Source organism: Eumetopias jubatus, unplaced genomic scaffold (assembly GCF_037043125.1).
Source record: "Eumetopias jubatus isolate StellerSeaLion01/CBP00866 unplaced genomic scaffold, mEumJub1_p1.0 scaffold_13, whole genome shotgun sequence".
Lineage (NCBI taxonomy): Eukaryota > Metazoa > Chordata > Mammalia > Carnivora > Otariidae > Eumetopias > Eumetopias jubatus.
The window spans coordinates 72,899,568-72,924,113 of record NW_028274819.1 but is presented as its reverse complement, the minus strand read 5'-3'; the positions used below and the strand labels follow the sequence as shown (position 1 = coordinate 72,924,113).

General features: G+C 38.0%; 1 pseudogene; it reads left to right on the top strand.

Moving 5' to 3' along the window:
* The first annotated feature begins 6,890 nt into the window (after window positions 1-6,890).
* LOC114200886 (lipopolysaccharide-induced tumor necrosis factor-alpha factor homolog pseudogene) lies at window positions 6,891-7,378 on the top strand (annotated as a pseudogene).
* Window positions 7,379-24,546: the final 17,168 nt, after the last annotated feature.

Here is a 24,546-nt window from a genome sequence, read left to right as displayed (position 1 = left end):
AAAGGAAACTAGTTTTTATAACATTAGTGGCAATATTGACTATAGGAGTTAGAGAATGAATCTGCAATTCAGAGCAGAAATACAAATTTCTATGAATATATAGAAATATCCTCTACACTGACAGGAAGAAAGAATGTGTGCACAGGTGTGAGATGTGGAGGTGGGAGTTTGTGGAAGTTCTTTTGTAATCGTTTCTGATTTTTTAGGTTGTGGGAAGAAAGATTATCTGAGAGTAAGGATAGAGGATATGAGAACAGGGACTGGAGGCTTGAGAAGATAGAAAGTATAAAATCATCACATTGAGGTTGCAAGAGTAGATGGTCCAGGGAAAGGTAGCAAGATTGTTGGGAAGTATTAAGGCACCTTTGCACTCAGAAATCACTATACTAAAATAGATTCAGACAACATGGTTTTGAGTTTTTGTCTAGGTACTTTTAGCTGCATGGTATTAAACCTAGAATAACTGGGAAATTGGATTTAAAAACGATTGAAGTTTCAACAAAATGATTCTGGCAAAGTTAGAGAGAGGTAAGGAGGTGAGAAAATAAGCAAGGGACTTATTTAATGATCGACCTTGGAATTTAAGTAGGGCCAAAGGGAAACGAGAAGTTGAGGAAGTTGAAAAGATGGTAAGAAGAGTGGGTATGGGCTTTGGTGTGGTGGAATGGTTACTAAAATGAGGGAATGACAGGAAACATATTTGTGGGGTATATCACAGATTTCAAGAGACTCAAAGGGCCTCCCATATACTGGGAGTCAGATATGAGAGCTTACCCTCTCTGTGTTTTTGAGATTGCATGGTTTCTCGTTTGTTTCTCTTTGCATGCCTGTTTCATTCTTTTCTTTGTCTCTGGAGAGTTACTTTCTCTTTGTGGCTTATCTTTTGTTATACTGAACCCAGCAGTACATGGAGTCCCAGTTCAAAAGTCCTAATGAGTCCATGAGAGAGAGTATGTTTGGTCTGACTTGGCTTGAGCCCTCTTCCCATCAGTTGATACCAGAGGTGTGGTATCATACATCCCACTATCATTCAGCTTGTGTAATGAAAACTGACTTTTGAGAAGGGAGCACAAGTAAACGTCTTAATAAAAGAGGTTAGGAAGAAATAATTATTAGAGGACGTTGTTGACATTTCATAAAAGTCAATGGGACATTAAGTTAATGGTCATCATGGACTAGTTTCAGACTAGGGTGACTGAGAAAAAGGGAGCTATGGTTTTACTATTATGTTGAGTCTTCAAGATAGTGGCCCTTTGCCATACCTTGGTTGAAAATGAGTTGACATTTCCTATGGATTTTTCAGTCATCTAAGGCACACTTGTCTTAGTCTTCTCTCTTCCATATCTCACTTTTTAGGGCTTGCCTCAAGTTCCACCTTTAAGTTTCATTTCCCTGACTCTTCCTGTTCACTTGATCTTAGCCAAAAGGCCAAGAAGACTCTTCCTGTTCATATGATTTCCTGAACCCTGAGTAATACATGGTGTCTATACCATTTCTTTAAATCTTAATCAAGTGCAATTTGTCATTAGTCTTCCTTGTTTCTCATGTACTCTTCTTATTCCTAAGTAGATGGTGGTTTCCTTAAGAAAAGAAATTTTTTTTCTTTGCATCCTCTAAAATTCAATGAAAAGTAATATATATTAAGCACCTTTTATATGCCCATACCCAGCTACACATTTAGATTCAATTTAAATCAGTGAATAACCACTTACTTTAAACACACACACACACACACACACACACACAAACTATAGATATAAGACACTACAATAACCACAATGGAATATATGAAAATGAAGAAGATATAATATATATGGTACCCTCCAAGACTTTTCATATAATAGAGGTTCTCATATAACTTAAGATGAAAAATTACTATTTATTAGAAATTATGGTAAATAGGGAAAGTCTTAAATCTGGCATTGGACATATGATTAGGGAAGAGGAGCATTTTAAAATGAGATAAGATGGTTGAGCAAAGCTCTTATCAGAAAGATATCCAGGCACTAATTTATGGAGGTTCTTGAATGCAATGTAAAAGATCTGGGACTTTCTTCTCTAAACACTGGGAACCACCAGTGGATTTTGAACAGTGGGGTACTATGATCAGAATGGTGCACAGGATGAGCTCAAAATAATTGATAATTATCTAATAGTTTTAAGATGAAAGGTACGATTACGTGAGTGAAACACTGAGGAAAACAGACACAGTGATAAACTGAGTATAGGTGAGATTTTACTTTATATCTTGATCTCAGCAAGACTTTTATATATTTCCTACATGGCATTGGCATCAATACACTGAGAAAACTTAATTAAGAAATGTAGTATAATAAAAAAGAGATGATGGTGAAAATCTTGGGTTTGAATTCTCGCATCAGCCTTTGTTAACTGTGAAGTTGGCCAAGTTATTCTATTCTCATTACCATAATTCTCCCATCTGGATAACCTTTCCTGGATGAAAATCCCAGTTCTGTCACTTACTAGCTATAATACTGAGATATTTCTTAACCTTTTTGTGCCTCAGTTTCTCCATCACTAAAATAATCATTAAAATAGCACATAACTCACAGATTTACTGTAAGGATTAAATATGCAAACATGTAAAACAATTAGAATATGACCAATACATGAGAAACACTCAATATTACTTATTATCATCTGTGCTGTTGAGATGAAAATCTCCCTTCACAGGGCTGTTGAACAGAGTAGGGTAGGCATAATGTGGTGTCTGTGATATGGTGGGTGCTAAATAAACATTAGATCAATTTGAATTTGAATCTGGATGAAACACATTTTCTCAATCTCCTCCCTGGATAAGCAGGCTCTCAGGACATGGATTTGGGTTGAAGAGGTCCCAGAGGTCAGGGTAATGATCACTGGGTACATGGTTTGGATAAAAGGTGTGAAGCTGAGACAGTGACAAAGACAGAAACTAAAAATAAAGTGAGACACATAGTACAGAGTGAGCAGAGAGAGAGAGTATTTTGATTTCAGATAAAGGGATAGGCTTCAAAATTACTGGATCACAAAAAAGGTTTTGAAGGATAAGAGAGATTGAGACAGTGATGAAGAGAGAGAGGGAAAGAGAGAAGAGAAATTCTTTAGTTTTACTGGCTTATAACTGCTTAGACTTTTAAGGCATTGACATGAGGCAGATACCATTGACCAAATAGTTTGTCAGTGCATGTCCAATAGCCTGTTCAGCTGTTGGGAAAGGAGAAGGGCTTTTTGATTAACCGTTTTTCCAAAGAAGCAGATGGAGGTAGGGAGCTCCTGAGAAAGAAACGGTGTTGGAAGGCACTTCCGGTCTCTCTACCCTTATTGATTTCCTCCTTTCTACCAAAGAGGAATGACATTTCTGATTGATGAAATTGGAGCAGAGGTAAACTATATCCTGGACTTTTGGGTCTTGCTCCTTCTGTCTGGGACCTATTTGTATTAGGTGGATTAAGTTCATCCTCACTATTCCTCTTATCATAGTTGGCCATCCATAGTCCCCATGTACCTTGCACCAGACACAGACATCCGTGAGGAAGCCACACTTTCACAGTTGCACTGTCTTTGATTCTCTTCAGTGAGGTAGGAATTATGGTGTCCTCCAATGCCGCTTTATTAGGGAACCTGCACTTTAGGTTATAAGACTGACATTTCATTGTAACTCCTATTTAGTTCCAGTTTCTATTTATCCAAATTTCCTATCTCATGGCACCATATGTTGGGGCTTAGCGTGTTAATTAATCAAACCCTTCCCCTAGTATCACCACCTACTGATTTAATCAGTTTGAGATGAGTCAGAGATGGGGGTGGAGAGTGGGACTGGAATTCTTCCTGATGCTCTTCTCTCCTAGGCATGAACAAGTTATCTCCCTTGGAGAAAAAAAGTGGGGGGGGCAATGAAGGATTGGGATAAGTGTCATTCCTCAGCAAGAACCAATTTGAAATAATGGTGCCTGGATGTCACATATAGATAAAACTTTAAGTTCCTTATCTAACCATATAGTTCTAAAATATTGTTATTAAAATCCAAATTATCCACTAACTGCAATAAACCTAATGTGATTTGAACGGGCTGGAGACAACACAGGAATTAATTTTAAAATGTTTCAAAAGATGCCTATTTATCTTTTTATGTACTAATCAATAGAGACATTTTATGTCCTTCTATTCTCTAAAATAAAGTCATGTTCATAGAGAGATGCCAGAGAGCAAATTGATCAAAGACCAACAACAAAAAGAATTGATAAATATAAATGCACCTTGTTGGGCTCTCTGGGTGGGTGTCATGAGACTTGTATTAGATCCAATTTAATTAGCAGCTTGACTCTCTCTCAGAATGGTGTAAATAGTATGGGAAATTTGCAAATTAGGCCAATTTGAGAGATACAGCACATACTAAGAAAAATAGATAAATTGATCAGAAAAAGAAGTAGGAAAATGACTGCAGAACAAATAAATTAAATGGAAATATTCATCAGACTGCATGGAGTATAAGACTAATTATTTTAACAGATTGAGAGATTCTATAAAGGAAAATTTTCAGAATTTCTCTAGATGGCAAATATGGCCTTTAATTTGTGAACTTTTTATAAAATTCTGTCCAAATAAAGCTTTCTTATTCTGTTTTTAAAAACAGCTTAATCGAGATATAATTCATATTCCATAATATTCACCCATTTAAAATGTACATAGTGGTTGTTAGTACATTCACAAAATAATGAGACCATTACCACAATTTACATTTGCCTAATTTTCATCACTCCTAAAAGAAACCCTATACCCATCCCCTGAAAACCATCAATCTGCTTTCTGTTTCTATGAATTTGCCTGTTCTGGACATTACACATAAATGAAATCACATAATATATGGTGTTTTCTGGCTAGTTTCTTTCACTTAGCATAATGTTTTCATGGCTCATCATGTTATGTTATCAGTACTTTCATTCCAATTTGTTGCAGAATAGTGTGCCTTTGTGTGGGTGGATATACCACATATTCTGTATCCATTTATCAGCTGATGAACAATTGGGCCCTTTCCATGTTTTTGCTATTTTAAACACACTGCTATAAATATTCATGTACACATTTTTATGTGGACACATGCTTTGACTTCTCTTGGGTATATACTTAGAACTGGATTTGCTGGCTCATATGGTAACTCCTTGTTAACATTTTGCAGAAATGCCAAATTGGTTTCTAAAGCAATTGCACAATATTATATTCCCAACACCAATGTATGAGGGGTACATTATCTCCATATCCTCACCAATACTTTCTATTGTCTCTTTTTTATTATAATCATCTTAGTGGTTATGAAGTGGTATCTCATTGTGTTTTTGATTTACCTTTCCCTGATGACTAATAATGTTGAAGGTGTTTTCATGAGTTTGTTTGCTCCCTGTACATACGTCTAGTGAAATTTATATTCATATTCTTTGCTTGTTTCTTAAAAAGAGGGTCATTTGTGTGCGTATTATTGAGTGGTAAACATTCTTTACATTTTTTTTTTTTTTACTAAATCCCTCATCAGATATGCAGTTTGAAAATATTTTCTCCCATTTTGTGGGTTGTATATTTACTTTCTTGAAAGCATTGCTTCAGCGCAAGTTGTACATTTTGAAGCCCAATTTATTTTTTCTTTTTAGATTTTATTTATTTTTCATTTGAGAGAAAGAGAGTTAGAAAGCATGAGTGAGGGGAGGAGCAGAGGGAGAGGGACAAGCAGACTCCATGCTGAGCATGGAGCCCAACACGGGGCTTGATATCATGACCCTGAGATCATGACCTGAGCTGAAGTCAAGAGTCAGATGCTTAACAGACTGAGCCACCCAGGGGGTCCCTTTTTCTTTTATTACTTGTCCTTTTGGTATCATGTGTAAGAAAAGATTATCTAACACAAGGTCACAAAGATTTATGCCTACATTTTTTCATAGAATTTTATAGTTTTAGCTCATACATTTATCATGTTGGATCCATTTCAAGTTAAATTTTGTCTATGTAATAGGTGGGAGTCCAATTATTTTTTCCCATATGGATATCCCATTGTTCCAGTGCCATTTGTTGAAAAGACCATTCTCTCCTCATTGAATTGTCTTGGTACTTTTGTCAAAAATCAATTGACCATAAATGTAAAGGGTTATTTCTGGACTTGCATTTCTGTCCCACTGATATTTCTATCTTGATATATCAGTGAGATAGAACATATCACTGAGATAACAGTGATAACAGGGATAATGGATAATAATGGGATAGAAAATACTTATGTCTATCCTTACGCCAGTACTACACAGAATTGATTGCTATACCGGTTTTTTAGCATGCTTGGAAATCAGGTAATTAAAATCTTCAACGTTGTTCTTTTTTTCAAGATGTCTTTGACTATCTGGGTCCTTTGAATTTTTTTTTAAGTATAGTTGACACACAATGTTACATTAGTTTCAGGTGTCCAACATAGTGATTTAACAAGTTTATACATTGTTCTATGTTCACCACAAGTGTAACTACCATCTGTCCCCATACATTGTTATTACAATATCATTGACTGTATTCCTTATGCTGTGTCCTTTATTCCCTAACTCATTCATTCTGGAAGTGGAAATCTATATCTCCCTCTCCTCTTCACCCATTTTACCCAACCCCCCGACCCCCCACCCTTCTGGCAACCATCAGTTGACTCTCTGTACTTATAGTCTGATTCTGCTTTCTGTTTGTTTATTCATCTGTTGTTGTTATTATTGTTTTTAGATTCCACTTGTGAGTGAAATCATGTGGTATTTGTCTTCCTATGTCTCAGTGACGTATTTCACTTAGCATAATACCCTCTAGGTCCCTTGCATTTGATATGAATTTAAGAATCAGCTTATTGGCTTAACTGGCGGCAGGGGGGTAAAATGTCAGCTCCAGGAGCCTACCATGAGGCTGCTGGGCCTTCCTCGGGGCCACCATACCCCCATCCCATGAAGAGATAGTGGCGGTCAACAGTCACTTCCCCATGCCTTCTGCACCAGTGCTGTGGCTGGTCAGGGGCTGGTGACGTGTGCAGGTGGGAAGGGCATGAATCCTCCGGTACTACACCCAACCAGTGTCCATCCCCAATGCCAGTGCAATTGCTGTGCAGATGGTCTGCATGCAGCAGCTGGTCTCCTTCCTCAACTCCACCGCCTAGTCCAGATATGTTGTCCTTCCTGCAACAAGAAGATTGTGACTAAGCTGTCCTGTAACACCGGCACCCTCACCGGGCCCTGCTGTGGGAACCTGTGACTGCTGGGGTGCATTAGCAGCCTGCTGCTTCATCCCTTTCTGTGTGGACACCCTCCAGGTCGTGGACCTCCGCTGTCCCAACTGCAAAGCTCTCCTAGGCACCTACAAGCATTTGTAGGACTTGGCCAGACCTGGAAGGAACAGCATGTTGCAGAAAGTGCTCTCTGACTCTCACCCAGTCCTGCCCCTGGTGGGGGTTCCACCTTGGTGATCTCATCTCTCCAGGGGCTTCACCTTTGTGTCTTCTCTTGGGGAGAAGATATCACAAAAGTAACACACCTCCAACCCCCCCGAGATTGCTGCTTGGAGTCATGCACAGGACATGCAGAGACATTCACCTTGAGTGCCGGTTCAAGGGTTTCCTGCCTACTGTGACCTCAATCACCCCATCTAACAGTGACCATTGCCCTGTCTAAATATCTTCTGGTGATTTAACATTGGCCAGCTTCCTTTCTTGCCTCTGTAGCCCTTTCTGGGGGCAGCCTCAAACTGAGAAGGCACAATTTCTTTATTTTTGTGACTGTGCTGGTCTGAATACGGCTGACCAGCCTTCAGTGTCTGCTGTCATGTTCATCTATTCCCACTTCTGATGACAAAAATCTTGCCTTATAAACTAAGGGCTTGGCTCTCAGTGCAGGCTTTTCATTAGCACACAAATTCACTTTAATTTCTTCATTCCTTTTTAAGTACAAGGAGGAGCTATTCATACCCATGTGACACACATCCATGAGGCCATAAGTGCATCCTAGAAATGTAAGGCTGGGTCTTATCATGGATCTGCCTTACCTCAGTTCTTTGTACCAGATCCTCAGCTACATTCCATGAAGGGCTTTTTTCTTTAAGAGGAGCTATTTATATTTACCATGTTTATGACTGCTTTTGGTCATAAACACCTTTGAACATAATCTTGAAAGGAGGGATTTATAGAACCATTTTTCTTAACCATATGACTATTAACATTTTCCCATTTGCCAGTGCACTCTCATTTTGTTGTTGTTAACAGAAAAAGGAATGGATAATTTTATCCACTGCTTCTACTTGGGTTTAGTGTGGTTCTTAAAAACCTCTATTAGTGGGACCCTTTTGGGTTCCCAGTGGTGTGTTTAGAAAGGCAAAGGAAAGCACAGTTTCAGCACATCCTGGTTCCATGCTGCTGGAAAGCTTGGGAACCTGACTGTTTCAAAGGGCGAATCTAAATTCTGATTTTATTTTTTAGAAATAAAATTTGTATAACATCTGAAGACATGATTTCTAGGATTCAGTCAGCAAACTAGAGTTCTCAATTAGCTGCTGTGTCATCTTTGAAATCAAGACAAAGCTAGGCTCAACTTTCAATAGTCCCCATTTTCATAATAAATAGACACAGGAATGCACATGAATAATATTATGTAGAAATCAAGCCTAGACCTTGAACAAATATTTGTCATAACCATTGATTCAGCTTGTTCGTTTGAGATTTTGAAAGTTCAATAATTATTTTCGCAATGAATATGGATACCACGTAGTACTTTGGTGTTATCTGCTTTTAAAAAATAAAGTCTTTGGTTCACTTGGTGGGAAAGAAAAAGACTCAGCTTGCCAATTTTTGCAAACAATAATAGTAAATAAATAACTCCAGCTGGGATTTTGATAAGAATTTTCTTGAATCTGCATATATATATATATATATGGGGATTATTGCCATTTTAACAATATTAAGTAAGACCTCCAATTCATCAACATACATGTTTTTCATTTATTTATCTTTTTAAATTACTTTCAATAATGTTTTGAAGTTTCAGTATATAAGTCTCATACTTTTGTTAAATACATTCTTAAATATGTAATTTTTGGATGTTTTTAAAAAGGAAACATTTTTTATTCTATGTTTGGACAGTTCATTGATATTTGTATATTGATCTTGTATCCTGCAACATTTCTGAAATTTTTTAAATTACTTCAAAGAATCTGTGAGTGTCTTAGGATTTACTAAGTATGTAATCATGTCTTTTGCAAATATAGTTTTTTCCTTTTCAATGTGGATACATTTTAGTTATTTATTTAGCCTAATTGCCCTGTGTACTGGGTAGAATAGGTTCTTCTTCAAAATTCATGTCCACCAGCACCTCTGAATGTGATCTTATTTGGAAATAAGATCTTTGCAAATATAACTGGTTGAATAAGATTAGGACATACTGCCTTAGAGAAGATCCTAAAGCCAAGGTTTGGTGTTCTTACAGAAAGGCCATGAGAAGAGATACAAACACAGAGACCAGGAAAATGACCATGACAAGATGGAGGAAGAAACTGGAATGAAGCAGCTATAAGCCAAGGAAGCCAAAGATTGCTGGCAACTACCAGAAGTGAGGAAGAAGCAAAGAAGTATCCTCCCCTACAGTCTCCAGGGAGCATGACCTTGCCAACTTCTTGACTTTTAGCCTCTTTAACTGTGAGAGAACACATTTCTGTTATTTTAAGTCACCCAATTTGTGATACTTTGTTGTGGCAACCTTGGGAAATTAATGCATAATAGAAAAGTCTATCACTAATTAGCTCAGAGTCACTGAGCAAATAATTTAAGTTTTCTTGTGTCCTTTTCATTCTATGAAATGAGATTATGGAAAACCACACATTATAAAGTGTGAAATGCATAATTTTTTTAATTAATACTACTAAATTTTTAAAATCTTATTTATCATTATTGTTGCAGTTGTTGCTGTTAAGTGAAACTGTACTAGTGGAGCTTCTATCTAAAAAAGAATCCTAAAAGAAGTCAGTCAGTTCTCCTATTGAGAAAAATATCATAGACAATTAACACATCAGTTTGACAATTTCCTCTATGTGTTTTTGGCTGAATTTGGATTCTCCTCCTTGGTTATGAATAGTTTCATGCTCTTCTGATTATAAAATATAAATTAGACTAGGGGCGCCTGGGTGGCTCAAATGGTTAAGCATCTACCTTCAGCTCAGGTCATGGTCTCCGGGTCCTGGGATAGAGCCCCACATTGGGGTCCTTGCTCAGTAGTAGTCTGCTTCTCCCTCTCCTTCTGCCTCTCCCCCTGCTCATGGTCTCTCTCTCTCTCTCTCTCTTTGTTTCAAATGAATAAATAAAATCTTTTAAAAAATATATAAATTAGACTATTCTACAGGGACAAATATGTTTAGTGAACATCCATCCCATCATGGATCCCATCTTCTTCTTAGACGGTCACCATCTCCCCGCCTTATCGCTGGGATGACATTGTTTGACTCACCAAGAGTGCATTCTACAACATCAGTTGAAACTGCAGCATGGTTCTGACCATTCCCGAATGCAACATAGCCAAAATCATTAACAGGACAGGCTCTGCTGCTAACGGCTACTTGTTTTCTTCCTGTCAAGTTTACATTCTTAGGGTGAGAAGCTAGGTGAGATGAAATAGAGCAGGCTTTTAGAAGGCTCTTGACAGATGGGTTCTCTGGCTGTTTATAGCCTAGGAGGATCAATAGAAATCTGTCACACACACACACACACACACACACACACACAATCCTGCTCAAGGTAATGAGCATTGACTAATACAATTTTATTTGTACCCCTGCAAAATGTTTCTGGTCAGAGGTCAGTATCTGTGGGCAAATGCTTGCCTCTGGTATTTATTTTCTAGTAGAGGTTGTTGGACGGCTCACTAGAGGGAGATTATGAAACATTTAAAGAACGTATGCTGTAATTTCCTCCTACCATGGCCCATCTCACACATATACATATTCAAACATGTTTGTTGAGAAATTCTTGCACTTCAAAGAACAAGCACAGAACATGAATTCTGAAATCAGGCAGATCTGAATGTTCCACTCACTAGGTGTGTGACCATTCAAAACCCCAGTTTTCTGATTTATTAAATGGAAATTAATAGTATCAATCTCATGGGTTTTTGCTGATTTTTTTACAAGTTCACGTCCTCCTTTAGACTAAACTCTTTGAGGAGAAGTCCTTTACATCTCCCGCATCTAGAATAGTACTTAGTATATGTTAAGCATTCCAAGTATGTGTTAAACATTCCACTCTTGCTGAATGAAGGATGGCTGATGCTTAAATTAGGTTTGCTTCTTATATAGTGTTTAGTTTTTATCAAATTACTTCACTTCTCACTGACTCTGTTTCCATATATGAGAACTATAATAGATAATGTACAAAATAATGTCTTAGTCTCTGCCACTGTTAATATTCATGAAGTTACTGATTACTCCTAGTGGGGGAAAAGTGGGGGTGCCTCCATATGATGGTTTCCTTATTTGGATTTAATTTCACAGCCATTGGACTTTTTCCTCAATGCTTGTTCATTTGTATCCAAAGGCATGTGCTTAGCTGAGTAAAGTGCAATCCAGCAGAGCCTGTACTATTTAGAAGAACCTTAGATCTTTATTTGAAATATCTTTCAGGAGACTAAGAGAGTCAAGAATGAGGAATACATCATCACTTTGTCATGATATACATAGGCATTATTTCAATACTTTTTACCTCATTTGCAGAATAATCACATTTCCTTGCATCTGGGGGGAAAAAATCAGAGTGAGCCAAAGTGATATTGCCTTTAGGCAAAACATATGCTTTGTGTTTATCAAAGTTTTCAGCAATACCTACATAGGCTCTACTGATAATCCATTTTTAAGCCATTCCTGATTATAGCATTTCTCCCTTTAATCCAAAGTATCTTAAGCAATGTATCTAAGCACTACCTCCTTCCTCCCATCTTAGACTGCAGGAGTCAGGAAATGGAAGTTCTGATATTTTCTTTTCCCACCTTAGAAGTTGGTCAATTCCAAGTTTATTTAAGGGAAAGCAGAATGAGTAAAGGTATATACTTTTCACACGGACTAACAAAGATGCAATCTTGCCCTCTAATTGAGGATTCAGAGAGAAGGCTCTGTGGTGTCATGAGGTGTCATACATCCAGGAAACAAGTGGCAGCTGGTTGCTGTGGAGGTAGCTAATGTGCAAATTTGCTAATTAGAGAAATGCAAATTTTAAAGACATATTCTGTTATACCCTGGAGCCATCTTGAAGCAATCAGTGTAGGAATGGTCTTAAAACGGTTCACTTTTGGGGGATCTTGGAGCCAAGAGGTGCTTGGTTTACACTTATTGGTACATACTGAAACAGTAGCTACTGCTCTAGATGCAGAGTTTAAATACAGGAGTGGTTTAAATTGTAGAGCAAAGAGAGGAATCTGAAGGACCTTTAACCTGGGTCCCACACTTGTGAAACCATTTGCCATCATGGCATCTCCTATATTCCTATCCTCTGCCCTGCCTTGATTCAATCTCAGATAGTTCAAGGTGCACAATGTGCTGGTGGCACAAGAAGGAAATGGGTTAAACTAGGAGGAAAATAGGGTTTAAACTACTGTAGAGGGGTGTCTGGGTGGCTCAGTTGGTTAAGTGTCTGCTTTCATCTCAGGTCATGATGTCAGGGTTCTGGGATCGAGCCCCGCATCAGGCTCTTTGCTCAGCCGGGAGTCTGCTTCTCCCTCTCCCTCTGCCCCTCCCCCTGCTTGTGCTCTCTCTCTCTCTCTCTCAAATAAATAAATAAAATCTTAAAAAAATAAACTACTGCTAGAGACACAAACAAATTTAAATAAATACTCAATGGTGTTTTGTTTTGTTTTGTTTTGTTTTGGCCTAATGACCTGTAGATGTTTTTCCCTTACTGAATTAACTGATTTTTGACTGATTGTTTTTGACATATGTCTGCCTAAATATCTGGCTTCTAGTGTTGAAGTTTTAACTTAAATTCACTGATTATCAGAGTATAGGTCAATTGTTCTTAATTTCAAGTTTCAAGATTCCATGGAGATTCATAAGGAAATCTAGAAACCTAGAATTTTAGGCAGTAGTGTGTGTTAAAATGCATGTACATTTTTCTAAAGAGAAGGTTAATGGCTTCCCGTATATTTTTCATAAGGGCTGAACCTCAGCCTCCAAATTTAAGAAGAGTGTTATTGTGGTCTCATCACTAATATTGTTCAGGCAATCCTGAATACAATGTCAGTCCACTTCTCCTCAACTTTTTCATTTGCATTTACCAATGCATGATGTGCAGGGAGGTCACATGACTTCCAATGTATCATAAGCATAGATGTCAGGAATCACAAGTCCCTGCTACCATTATCGAATCCTGTAGGAATGTTGTCTTTGCCATAGGAGGCCAGCTGTGGGATGGCCTTACTTATCTAAGCAGAGACACAAGAGAGCTGAAGCGAGGCCTAACATTCCCCTCAAGAAGGCAAATAGTGCCTCCTCTCATGGGCATTTCTCTGTTTCCTGTTTCTTTTTCTCTTTATTTCCACAACACTCAATTCCAGAAGTGAGAGTATTTGTTGTTGTTGTTATTGTTGTTGTTGTTGTTTGTGTATTTGTTTTAAACAGAAGTAGACTAACCCTGAATCTAGAAGTTTAAGGCAGTTTCCTTGTTTTGGCTCTACCTTCTTCTGACACCATGACCTTGGCTGGCTACTTACTTCATCTTGCTGTACTTCAGGCACCTTAGCTGTAAAATGAAGGTTATAATTCATGCCTTATTTTCTTTCAAGGTTGCTGGGAAGATCAAGTGAGGTGATCGAGAAGACTTGTGAAAAATAAATTTTCTGAAAACATACGTGGATTATATTTATTTTACGACAGTCCTATTGTCAATTTTTTTACATGGGTAGAGAAAACTATTTAGAATGCTTGATTTTTATTAATGAAATGGCTCTTTGAACTATTTGGAAACTTGGCTTTTCATATATCTCTGCTGAAATAGAAAAGCTTACCCAGGGATGGGAGGGTAGGCATGATGATAGTTCACTGTTCATGTTTTGGTGGCTGGGAAAGGCAAAGCTCTCTGTTCAGAATTTTGTGTATGGTTAGTTTTTTTTTATATTATACTTATTTATGTAGGTATATATAACTTATATAATATATATAGTTATAGTTTATATTATTATTATATAGTTATATTTATATATAGTTATTAAAAGTGTTACCTTTATATATATGTATTTATATATATTTCCAAAGCTAGTTCCCATGGAGTTCAAGAGAGGAATATGTATAGCTTTGGCCTCTTGAGAAATGTTTCTTGAAAATTATCCACATTAAGAATTGGGAAAGCATTGCCAGCCCTGTTTAATTCTGTCTCACAAGGTACCACGTGATATTTTGAGAGGGGCTGCCCTCTTATAGGGAAAGTTTCACACAACTATGAGTGGGCTTGCTGCATAGCATCTCCCTTAGTGAAGATCCACTGAGCCAGCTTCCAACATGCTGGTCAGAAAAGTGAATTTACTGGTTTGTGCCCACTCAGCAGCTTTCTTTGGACCTATTCTAAGGATTTAAGAAACCAAGGAGAGTTTCTTTTTTAACAGCATACTTGCATCTGTGTCATATAATCATAAAAATCTTGAAAGAAATGTATTGCATGCATTAGGTAAAAAGGAAGTAATAATTCAATGACTTCCCTTCTTTGTAACACTGTCTCAGCCATTTCCTTTATAAGATAGAGACCTAAACCTCATCAATTCAGAGGCTACTAATATATACTTGGCAATTATTGGCCTGAGTTATTCTGAAGCTTACCTTTGCACTATAAATGAAAGACAGATATTGTCAAATAACAGGAAAAAAAATATATATATATATATTGGTCTCTGACCCCAGTTCCTGGCCAAAGCTTTCTAAAACCCTTGTAATTTCCTAAGTGATGAGAACACTAAGAGTATCTTTTGTTTTAATATTTGGGTCTTGACCCTGGTTCCTGACACAGAGCTCCTAAATCCCTCAGAATTTCCTGGGTGACAGGGCTGTCTTTTATTCTGATGAAGTGGCTCTTCATAGGTTCCTGGATAGCTTTAGGATTGAGGCTGGTCACCAGAAAGACTAAGCCATGATTAGAAGCTTGCAACTTTCAGCCTCATCTCCCATCCTCTGGGAAGGCATGAAGGACTAGAGATTGAGTTAATGGTCAATCATACCTGCATGATGAAGCCTCCATGAAAATTCCAAAAGTAAAGGGTTCAGAGAGCTTCCTGGTGAACATAGTTATATGCCAGAAGGGTGACAGATGACATACCCTAACTTCACAGGGACAGAGTTTATGAGCTCAAGACCCTTCTAAACCTCACCTATATATCTCCTCATCTGGATCTTCATCTGTATGTGTTATCAAATAAATTGGAGAATGTTAGTATTTCCTTGAGTTATGTGTGATATTCAAGCAAATGATTGAATCCAAGGAGGGAATTGTAGGAAACTCTGATTTATAGCCAAGTCAAATAGAAGTTATGGGTAACACAGGGACCTACTACTTGCAACTGGCATCTGAACTAGGGGGCAGTCTTTTGGGACTGACCCCTTAACCTGTGTTGAATTGTTGGACACCCAGCTGGTGTCCCAAAGAATTGTTTGGTGTGAGAAAAAAAATGCACATATCTGGTATCAGAAGTATTTTCTGTATGTAAGTTAAGGAAACACACAGAAGTGTTTCTCCCAGACAGAAAACTTCAGCATTTCATATGGTACAACAATAAAGCAAATCTTACATAGGATTTTATGATATATTTTGAAAACAAGATCATTAAAAACTGCTTATTTCCAGATAAGTATTAGTAGCACCAAGTAAATATGTCTTATTTATTAAAACAGCCTAGGCTGGACTTCAATCTATCAGTTATTTGTAGTGCTAAGAAAATTCTGTTTCTTAAAGAAGAATTATGTGATTCAGATTTTTTATTATTAAGACTGAGTTCCCTCCCAAACACTAAGAATTAGCAAAATTTGAAAAAGGGATTTTTACAATGGAGATTAATAAAAAAAATAATTTAATAAATTTCATCAAAATTGTACATCAAATGCTAACACTAAACAAGATTAAGTCTTAAATAATGTCACAGTAATTCTCTCTTGAACCACTGAATGTTGGTGTGAAGCAGAGCAACTGTATATGTAGTCTCATATACTGCTTTTCTAAGTCAATATTTTGTGCTTTCCTTAATATGCTCTTAACAACAGCCTAATTAGACAGGTAAAGGATGGGAAGAGAGAGAGGCTCAAAGGGCAAATGACTTGCCCAAGTCATCCAGACTCAGAGTTGATATGACAAGGCTGTTAGTAAATTGTACTTCCCATATTTAGTGGGTTAGTTCAGTAGAGTGTTAAGGGCAGTTTAAAATCTGCAGTTCTTGGAGTCAGACAGATCTGTATCTAAATCTCTTCCACTTCTTAACTTCTCTCCGCTCTTCTGCTTTTTCCATCTGTAAAAAGGAGTTACTAATAAACTGATGAATGTGGGGTAGATTAATAAAATAACATACGAATGTCTCTGGCATACAGCAGCCTGTTGATAGATGTTTTTGAGGAGCAGTGTGGTGTACTGGAAGAAGCATGGGTATACTTTGGATTTGGAGAGATCTGACTTCCAGTTCTGACTGCTGATTTCCATGTTTGTGACCTTAGGCAAGTTTCTTCATTTCTCTGTAAATTATTTGTAAGATGTATATTTCTTTGGACAAAATAACATATACAAAGTGATACATGCTGCCTGACAGATGGTAGATAATACATAAATAGATGTTTCTGTTATGCCAGCCAGGTTGCCTGCATGTCCTCACCCTCAGTTTATGAATAAAATCCAAGTACACTGGGGCGCGTGGGTGGCTCAGTCAGTTAAGCGTCTGCCTTTGGCTCAGGTCATGATCCCAGGGTCCTGGGATCGAGCCCCGCATCGGGCTCCCTGCTCGGCGGGAAGCCTACTTCTCCCTCCCCCACTCCCCCACTTGTGTTCCCTCTCTCGCTGTGTCTCTGTCAAATAAATAAATAAAATAAAATCCCAGTTCATGTTGGTACAGAGCAGTGACATGACACTTTCACATTTTAATATAATTTAGAGAAACATTTAATTATCAATAATAGGAAACAGAGCAAGTTTTTCTGGATTGCTAAAGCTTAACTCTATATTAGGTGAGGTCTGGAAACTGATTTCTTGTACCTCCCTCAGGATTGTATTCCTGGATCTTATGATTTTCACCTGCCTTAGTCTTAGAACTTGAATTAGCTCAAATGGGATCCTGGCCTAAGATGTGTACGGTGATTTCAGCCAGATTCAGAGTTCACAGTCTCCAGAATTTCAATTTCATTTCCCCAAGTCAGTTGTCAGCTTTACAGAATCATGGGATCATAGAAAGTCAGTAGCACTTTGGCCACGATAAATCTAACCATCACTGTCACCACATTCCAGAGATGACTCCTTTTTGGAGATACCTGTTAGGAATCTATTATAATGACCTAAACATGTGAAACTTCTTGGCCAGTCCATCACAATGACATCACGCCAGTCCTCTCTCTGAAGTACTATAAGGTAGGTCACTTCTTCCTACTTACTCTTCACCTCAACCCTTCACTTTTCTATTACTTTAATACATTTTTTTAGGTTGAGTTTTGAGTTTCTCTCTCTCTCTCTTTTTAAATTTAAATTCAATTAGCCAACGTATAGTACATCATCAGTTTTTGATGTAGTGTTCAATATTTATTAGTTGTGTATAACACCCAGTGCTCATCACATCACATGCCCTCCTTAATGCCCATCACCCAGTTATCCCAGCTTCCTCTTTTCTGAAATCCCTCTTTCTGCAACCCTGTTTATTTCCTGGAGTCAAGAGTCTCTCATGGTTTGTCCCCCTCTCTGATTTCTTCCCATTCAGTTTTCCCTCCTTTCCCCTATGATCCTCTGCACTGTTTCTTATATTCCTTATATGAGTGAAACCATATGATAATTGTCTTCCTCTGATTGACTTATTTCACTTAAGATAGTATTCTCTAGTTCCTCCATGTCGATGTAAATGGTAGGTATTCATTCTTTCTGAGGGCTGAGTAATATTCCATTGTATATATGAACCACATCTTCTTTATCCATTCATCTTTTGAAGGACATCTCGGTTCCTTCCATAGTTTGGCTATTGTGGACTTGCTGCTATGAACATTGTATTTCCCCGATGACAAGTGATGTGGAGCATTTTTCATGTGCCTGTTTGGCCATCTTTATGTCTTCTTTGGAGAAGTGTCTGTTCATGGCTTCTACCCATTTCTTGACTGGATTATTTGTTTTTTGGGTGTTGAGTTTGATAAGTTCTTTATAGATCTTGGATACCAGCCCTTTATCTGATATGTCATTTTGCAAATACATTTTCCCACTCCATAGGTTGTCTTTTAGCTCTGTTTACAGTTTCCTTTGCTGTGAGGAAGGTTTTTATCTTGATGAAGTCCCAAAAATTCATTTTTGCTTTTGTTTCCCTTGCCTTTAGAGACATGCCTTGCAAGAAGTTGATGCAGCCAAGTTCAAAGAGGTAACTGCTTGTGTTCTCCTCTATGATTTTGATGGATTCCTGTCTCACATTGAGGTCTTTCATCCATTTTGATTTTGTCTTTGTGTATGGTGTAAGAGAATGGTCCAGTTTCATTCTTCTGCATGTGGCTGTCCAATTTTCCCAGCATCATTTTTTGAGTTTCTCTCTTAATGAAAGACTCCATGTTTGGCAATAAATACAGCCTATCTTAGGCATAGTATAGAATATCACTTCAAAATTATGCTTTGGAAACCTATAGTAAACCTACATTAACTCTCAAAAAGCATGTAGTGTTCTTGTAAAGAATTCCATGCTTACATCTAACAACCTGCTAGTAGTTCCATTGTTTGCTCAGTCATTCTGGTCTATTCCAATTAGTCTATCATCTTATCATTTGTCTGAGTCATTTCAGGCATGACAGAAGGGAAAAATCCTTCTTCCTACATTGTCTCCTATAGGTCTGTGTATGTCAATATACATTTAGTGAGTACCTACCAAGTACCTGTCTCTGAGCTAAATCCTGGGGATTCAAAAATGGATATAAAGTTCCCTGCCCTCCAGGTTCCCTTGGTCTAAAGAGAAGGTACATAAGTAAATTTATCAACTGGATGAGTGCTGTGATGGAGATATGTACAGACAGAGTGGGAGTTGGTGGTGGGGAAATGCAGGCAGATCTGTCCTCCCTGAGGAGTTGAAGGAAATCTCTCTTTCTTTAACAGAGAATATGGATTCTAGAGTCAGTTTATTATTATTATTTTTTTGACCCACATTCCTTCCATTTTTTGAAATACATTTTTCACCCTTCTTTTGAAGACTTTTAGTTAAATAGGTAAATGGCTTTTAAGTTTTCTAAGCTGTGATCCACTCTAATAAATACAATTTACGTAAAATCCAGCATATGCATGTGTTTTTGTGTAGGTACACACATTCCTGTAATATGTTTATGTGTGAGGCACTCTAATTTTCCATCCCATTTTAATCTGTTCTGTTGTTAATAACAACCAGAAGAGTGCTTGTCACAACCCACTGAGTTTAATCTAATGATCCAAGGAAGGGCTGAGATCTGTAGTTTGGACACACTGAAGGGAGTAATATGGCCAGTGTGCACAGTGTGGCAAGTGCTACAATGAGAATCTGTAAAGATGCCAAAGAAAACTAGAGAAGAGAGGCCTGATGAGCACATTGAGGGCAAGAAATGGGTTATGGTCATTTTTTACAATATATCATTTAGCATCAATTTGGATCTTACTAAGTGCTTGTTAAATTATTGAAACTGGGTGAAGTTAGCATTACTTACTTTCAAATAACCCTTTATCATGGCCATTGCTTCTTTTAGCTATGACAAAAAGGACAAACACAGGGTGCATTTGCCACCACACTTGCCTGTTCATGGCAGACAATATAATGATACCTCTTTTCTTTGAATCTCAGATTATTTCCCACTATGATTTCTGGTGCACAGTGGGTTCACATATTGAGATGATATAGATTTGTTTTAATTTTAATTCCACTTTCCCACCAAATGGGACTGTTAAATTGTGAACATATTTTTGCTTTCCTGCTTCATAAAATATGAGCACTCTAATCCCAGATGGCACATCCTCCAGAAACATATGGACAAGACCATTTATAAGGAGTGCTCTTTCAGGAGCCGGTTCCACTTAGCTGAGGAGGCTGTGTGATTTTGCCAAGACCTTTCAAGCTACTCAGTGAGGAGGGTGAGCAGGTCTTAGTCATGTAACCAAGGGATTGAAAGAAGTTTGACACAAATCTCCTTCCTTAAAGGGTATGGATTTTCGTAATTAGGGAGGGGCTGGAGTAGATTGAGGTGGGAAATTCCTATTTCTACAATTGCAGGGCACAAAGATTTTGCAGTAAATATATAATATGACTCCGTGCTTTTTTGTCTGGTTGGTTGGTTTTTGGTTTCGGGTTTTTTGTTTGTTTGTTTTTTGTTTTGCTTCTCTATAACCAAAATAGGCTATACTGGTCATTCCAGACCATACTCAGGGAGGGCACGTGTAAGGAAGGAAAATGACTAGATACTCACTTCTCACTTACTTCCTACCTCTAAGTGTTTGCAGATATTTTTGCATATTAGGGGCCTTGTATTCAGGGTGGGGAGTCTTAGTAGGAAATACTTAACAGGCTAATGGGAGTCAAATGATGATAAGCTATAATAAGCCTTCAGATTTTTACCTGGCACTGTGAGTAATAGGATTGGGTGTGGGCTTTTGCTTCCCAAGCATGTAGTTTATAGATAAAAGTTCAGTCCTCCCCTGCTCTTGTCACCAGAGGTAAGAAAGTCTCAAAGCAGGAGTACTGTAACTGTTTTTGGGAGCACAGCATCTCAATGCCTCTGAAAAACAAGGAATGAGTTGTATCTAAATATGCCTGACTATGCATAAGCAATCCATAATTAATAGAGTTGGAGCCAGTTAGATTTTTAGCTTTCCCTTCACACACCCAGATCACTCCTGTGAATAAAGTCCCAAAGACGATCCAGGACGTCTATCCTAATGTGTCCGACTCTGGTGCCTACAGTCTTTTTTTTTTTTTTACGCTGACCTGTGCTGCCTTATGTGGTGACCATTCTTTATAGCGCCTGATACATGCCAAGTAGTCAATAAGTGATGCTTGCAAAAACAGACACTGGATTATTTCAGTGGACTGTTTTGGTGCATCCCTCCACCACCACCTACCTTCATTGTGTCTGCACTTCTGGTGGTTTCCTCTGGCATTCCTTTTCTTTTCGGGCTACTGGCAGCTGAAGCTGGAGCAGCTATTTATAATCCTTTATGTTGCTATGACACTGCCTCTTAGACTGATGGTCAGGACAGAGTTCCCGACATTTAGCTACATGCCAGATCAAACAGTCTGCTGAGATGTTTTTCCAGGTCCCCACAATCTGATAACTAGTATTTGGAGAAGATTTAAATCATGTTTGCATGGTTTAACAAGATGAGATCAGAAAAAATGTTTAAAATACACAGTGGAAATTTCAGTGGCTTACAACTATGGCTTTTATTTCCTTTCTGATTTAAACAGAAGTTTAAGTCCACATAGTCACAGAGGCGATAGGTTAGGGAGAGTTACCTCGTACTCACTACACTCTCTGCTCTGTATGTTGTGCATCACCTACATTATTTTATTTAATCCTTCTAATAATCATGAGATGTAGGTATTCTTATTTCCATGTTTCTGATAACAAAACAGAAATACAGAGAAGTTAGCTTACTTGCCCGTGGTCTTGCAGCTAATAAGATGAAGAGCTGGGATTTGAACATAGATCAAAAATCCTGTTCAGACACAACCTTTTATTTAAAACCCAGCTGCTGAAAAAGCCATGCTTATTCTTCTGTAAATTTCTACCATCTGCTGAGAAGCTGGAACATCACCTAGCCCAAACACTCTTATTACCAGCAAATAAATGTCAGGGTAAAGACCATGAAAATCATCTGTTACCTTAGCCTTCAAGAAGCGCATTCACTCCCACCTGACAGCACTTTCCAACGATGCTGGGAAACAAATAGATTAGTGAGGCTGGAGTCTTAGGGGGTGCGTAACCTTATGTTTCTGAACATTTAACTTATTAAAATTCACAAAGGAAGACCTTATGGTGCCATCATTTTATCCAACTAACATCATCAGTATGGCTCAAGGGCTATGGCTTTGTACAGTCACCCTCAGAGTGGTGAACATATGGTTTTACTTCTCTATAAAGCCTCAGGGCATCTGACGGCACCTTTCATGGATAATAGATAAAGGCTGCCATACCAGTAGGTAACTTCTGTTCCATCAGTTTTGCCTTCGTGCCAAGAATGCTAAACAAATTTCAGGAGGTTTTGAACTGACCTAGGTCTATTCTGTCAACAGTAACACCCTCTGATTAGCAGGGGAAAATATTTCCTGTTAAACTGCATTTTGGAGTTCCCCTATGTTTGCATGAGCATCTTCAAGCAGGAGCCTGTGTAACACAGTTAAGCTACAGTTGCAGTTGCCACATTTCTTTGAGCTGTTGCTTTGATTATATTAGTTTGTTCCTTTTGATGCCTGTCCTACTGCTTCTGAATGAGAAAGTGTTTTGTCATAATAGCCTCAAGAACTACTGTGAGTGTATTTCAAGAGTACATCCAAAGAAAGTAAGATAATTGAAAATGTTTTTGCACATCATTTCCCAGGTTCCCTACAGAATCTAAACTATAAATAATACCACTGTTTATTGGTGTCAATATCTTCCTAGCAATTAAGTGCAGTTCTGTCTCATCTGCATTCTATTGTCACTGATCTGAGAGGGTCAACATCTGCCTTCTGCTTTCCCCCCCAGGATCTCTCATAATGATAAGAAATAGTGCCGTGGATTTGCCAAAGGCCTGGAAATCAACTAAGTTCAATAGAGAATTTTCACTTATTTTGAGGAGGAAACACATGGGCAATTTTCATACCTTCAGCAGCTACTGTAGTGTAATGAATGCAAAGAGGGTAGGCTTTGGAACCAGACTGGGCTGAGTCCAAATTCAAACTCCAGTAGTTCTGGGTCATCCTTACAAGTTATTTAATTTTCTGATCATTGGTATTCTTATTTCATACCTTCTCTTTTGCTACATTTCATGCATTCACTAAACATTACCACAATTCACACATTTACTCAGGTCCTCAAGTTAAGGTTCAGGATTGACTTCCTTATCCCAGTCCTGCAAAATCTGTGTGCAAGATCTATTCTGAACCCCCCTTTTCTCATCAGCTCCATAGCCAAAAACTCTAGTCAAAGCATCATCTTCTCTCACTGAGGCTACAGCCTCTTGCCTGGTCTCCCTGCTTTCACTTGTGTACCTTTCACAGTCTACATTCCACCTATTATCCCTCCACCACCAGAGGGAACCTCAAAATTAAAATTAGATCATGTAATTCCTTAACAGAAAGCCTTCCATTGGCTCACATTAAGACTCCATATTTTTTACAATGTCCTGAAAAACACTACATTATCTGGCCCTACTCTTTCTTTCTTTCCTCATCTCTTCCTACTTTTTGCCTTGACTACTCTGTTCTAAACAGCCTGGAATTCTTTTATTCTTTTCAAATTTTTATTTAAAGTCTAGATAGCTAACGTACAGTGCAATATTGGTTTCAGGAGTAGAATTCAGTGATTCATCACTTACATACAACATCCAGTGCTCATCATTCCAAGTGCTCTCTTTAATTCCCATCATCCATCTAGCCCATCCACCACCCACATCCCTCCATTAACCCTTAGATTGTTCTCTATTATTAAAAGTCTCTTATGGTTTGTTCTCCTCTCTATTTTTACCCCTTCCTGTGTGCTCATGTGTTTTGTTTCTTAAATTCCACATGAGTGAAATCATATGCTATTTGTCTTTCTCTGACTGACTTAGTTTGCTTAGCGTAATACACTCTAGCTCCATTCATGTCATTGTAAATGGAAAGATTTCATTATTTTTGACAGCCAAGTAATATTCCATTGTATATATATACACCATATCTTCTTTATCCAGTTATTAGTCCGTGGACATTTGGGCTCTTTCCATAGTTTGGATATTGTTGATAATGTTGCTATAAACATTGGGGTGCTTGTACCCCTTCAAATCTGTATTTTTGTATCCTTTGGGTAAATACCTAGTAGTGCAATTGCTGGATCAGAGGGTAGGTCTATTTTCAACTGTTTGAGGAACCTCCATATTGTTTTCCAGAGTGGCTGCACCAGTTTGCATTCCCACCAGCAATGTAAGAGGGTTCCCCTTCTCCACATCCTCTCCAATACCTGTTTTCTATTGTGTTGTTAATTTTAGCCATTCTGACAGGTGTGAGATGGTATCTCATTATGATTTTGATTTGTATTTCCCTGATGATGAATGATGATGAACATCTTTTCATGTGTCTGTTGGCCATCTGGATGTGTTCTCTGGAAAAATGTCTATTCATGTCTCCT